Source organism: Varanus komodoensis, unplaced genomic scaffold (assembly GCF_004798865.1).
Source record: "Varanus komodoensis strain SLA01 unplaced genomic scaffold, ASM479886v1 scaffold82, whole genome shotgun sequence".
Taxonomy (NCBI): Eukaryota; Metazoa; Chordata; class Lepidosauria; order Squamata; family Varanidae; genus Varanus; species Varanus komodoensis.
In genome coordinates this window covers 2,300,305-2,303,490 of record NW_025336508.1, presented here as the reverse complement: position 1 = coordinate 2,303,490, position 3,186 = coordinate 2,300,305, and the positions used below count along the sequence as shown (strand labels likewise).

Genomic DNA, 3,186 nt, shown 5'->3' with positions numbered 1-3,186 from the left:
TGCAGCTTACAAATGGATGCCTCACGGATGCTTGGTCTGCCTTTGTGGAAGCTTTCATATGACAGATACATCTGGATCAAGTCTTCTCCAGCAACTGCATCTAAGCCACCTGTTGTGTTCTGCTTTTATTTAGACTTTGCTTTGCTTCGATGAAATTCATAATTTTAAAAGGTTAGACCCTTCACTGAATGTTCTTCTGTGAGACCCCTTTGGAGAGCCTCCAGAAAGACATCTCCGCATCTTCTGGTCCCCTCCTCCCTGCACCACTCTGGGCTCCACCACAAGAATGTCTTTATGCTTCTTCTCAGCCTCCTCCATCCAGTGCTTTTCAGGCATCTTGGAGTGCAACTGACTCCCTGTCTCTTGGCCTTCTTCAGCTGCTTCGGGGTACCAGGACATGAGCAAGGGTCATGTGATGCTTTTGCGCAAGGCCCCCTTTCCTGGTGCTGCTAACTCAGGTGTTGCACCTTCTGAAGACACAGAATCCGCACCTGCTGAAGCTGAGGGTTCAGGGTCAAGATCGCTGCCTCCTTCATATGTTCCTTTTGTATACAAGCACAGTAAACGGGGGTGGGTATCAATCTGCATAGCCCCCCCCCCAGCTTAATTTCATGCTGATGCCTGGAGTCCAGAGGAAGAGGATGCTAAGTAGGGAGGCTGGAGGAAGCTGTTTTGGGGGTGGAAATCCAGCAGATTCCCCGGGCTTGGCTCCTCGGACTCCAGCCCACTTTTCAGCAGCTGTGTGTCCGACTTGCAGGAAGCCAGCCCCGCGTGGCAGCCCCCTCTTCCAGATGGCTTACAGATCTGTTTCTGCTGAGGAAGAAGGTCGCCAGTTGTGCAAGCAGTGTTTCATGAGCATGTGCAGACTTCCCCTCTGCTTGGCTCACTTCCTAAGCGAGGGCTGAGCTTGAGAAGTCCAATAAACAGAAGAGGGCCAGGTTTGGGGGGCGGGGGGGTGGCATCATTGCAACCCCAGGCCTAGGAGATGAAAAACTGGGATAGGAGCGAAAGCAGAGTGACGAGGAAGGGAAGGATCTTCTGTCAGAGAAACAGGCAGGGCTCGCCGGATTGGGCAGCGGGCAAAGAAGGAGAAGTGGATCAGTGTCTGCGAGAACCAGAGGAGAAGGGGGAGCTTTTCCTCTTGCTCTACCCACTAGTAGCCCTGGCCAATTCCTTGTAAGGGAAAAACTCCCCCAAGGGCCCCCCCCCCTGCACTGGAGACTAGACCCAGCCCCCTTCCACCCCCAGTGGCTGCCTGACTGACTCGCTGGTTAATTTTCAAAATCTTCTCCCCAGCTTTTCCTCAAAGCTTCAAGGTGACTAACGCACAGAATCCCTCACAGGCTAATAAAAACATTAAAAAAGGACAACGAGAAGTGCATCAGAATAAAAACTCCTCCATAAAAAGGGCCATAAAACCATACAAAGAGCCCAGGATGCTGTTCTCAATAAAACTTCCGTGATAAAGCAGCTGCTGGGAATTAAGGCTACTGAACCGCAGGCGAAAAGACTGAGGCAGGGCTCACCGCGGCTCATCCAACCCTTTTCTTGAAGGAAAGGGGTGGCTGGGGGGGGAAAGCCACAAAATGAGGCCATGATCCTCCTGAGGGAAGAAGAGTCAGGAGCAAATCCTGGGAAAGTCAGACAAGGTGCCGGTCGGGGCAGAAGGAACAGAGCGAAATGGTTTTGGTGACCGTCTTCAGACAGCCTCAGGCTGACCAGCAAAAGGCTGCTTCCTCAAGCAACGGCCAAGATTTTCCCTGCCCTGTTGCACATTTAAAAGGAGACAGACTGAGAATTAGGGACGTATTGATTTTGTTATTGCTGCTCTGTCCCATTTCATAGGTTGTCGGGCGTCTTTCTTTCTGTTCCTGCTCTGCTTCTTGTTGGAACCTGATTTTTGACCGATGTATAAAACACCTTTTCCAGATGCACATTTGTGTAAATCTCTCCCAAGGCTAAACTAAACCGACCTGCGTTGGTGGTATAGTGGTGAGCATAGCTGCCTTCCAAGCAGTCGGCCCGGGTTCGATTCCCGGCCAACGCAAGTGAAAAAGCTTTTGCCAACTAGAGCCGGGGGTCAGACTAGATGGCCTGGGGGACCCCTTCTGACTCGCTCTGTTTCTATGTATCTAAACAAACAGGCTGACAAACGTGTAAGTCCATGGAATCAGCACAACTTGGAATCAGCTGCTCTGCTGCAGAATCTGCAGGACATAATTGCAAACTCAGCTAGCATGTTTTTCCAGTCTGCAACACTCGACCCCTTTATTCTTTCTTGACCCAAGCATTTTCCAGAAGCGCAGACTCCCAGAATGAATCTCTGAGCATGCACAGAGCAGTTTGTTGAACCCAGTCTAGTTTTTGCTTCTAGGAACTCTCCTGATGAGTATGTTTGGGCCCAGTCCTTTTGGGAGGGGCCTTTTGGGAACCATCCTCTAACTGGACCACCCTCCTTCGCAGACATCACAAAATGGGGTCGAGAGTGGTACCCACTTGGTCTGTCTCTGAGCAGCCCCCCTGCTTCAAGCTCCTCTCAGGGGCTGCCTGAAATGTCTGTAGAAATTGCTCTGCCGTTTTTGGATGGTGTGACAATTCACCGTGTGCTGAACAACCCTAGAATAAATCATTGGCTGCCAAAAGAACAAAACAAAAAAACCCGAAACAAAACAAAACCATCCCTGCAGAAATTCTCTGTCCTCCGAAAAGTGACCTACAATTGCTTGTTGGGTTGTGCAAACCCAGTCTGGGCAGCACGCTAACTAACCCACACGCATGGGTTGTACGTGGGTTTGCAGTGGACCAGTTTGCAGTGTTCGAGGACAGGCTGGACGTGCGCATGGCGGGCATGTCGTGAGCGGAGCCGGCTGGAGCCAGGGGTCAGACTAGATGGCCCGGGGGACCCCTGCTGACTCGCTCTGTTTCTCTGTTTCTATGATGCCTGGAAGCACTTCCTGACAGTCAGGACCCCGAGGGTGTGGAATGGGCTCCCATGGGGGGTCGTTGAGGCCCCATCCATGAGGGTGTTCAAGGATAGGCTGGACGTCCACGTGGTGGGCATGTCGTGAGCGGAGCCAGCTGGTGCCGGAGGTCAGACTAGATGGCCCGGGAGACCCCTTCTGGCTCGCTCTGTTTCTGTGTTTCTGTGACCATGGCTTGTTGTTGGAGCAAGGGCTACCCTGTTGT

At 52.0% G+C, this 3,186-nt stretch overlaps 1 non-coding gene across 1 annotated transcript; it reads left to right on the top strand.

Annotated features, from left to right (window-relative positions):
* The first annotated feature begins 1,975 nt into the window (after positions 1 to 1,975).
* On the top strand, positions 1,976 to 2,047 carry TRNAG-UCC. Its single transcript has one exon. It is a non-coding gene; the product is annotated as a tRNA-Gly (tRNA).
* Positions 2,048 to 3,186: the final 1,139 nt, after the last annotated feature.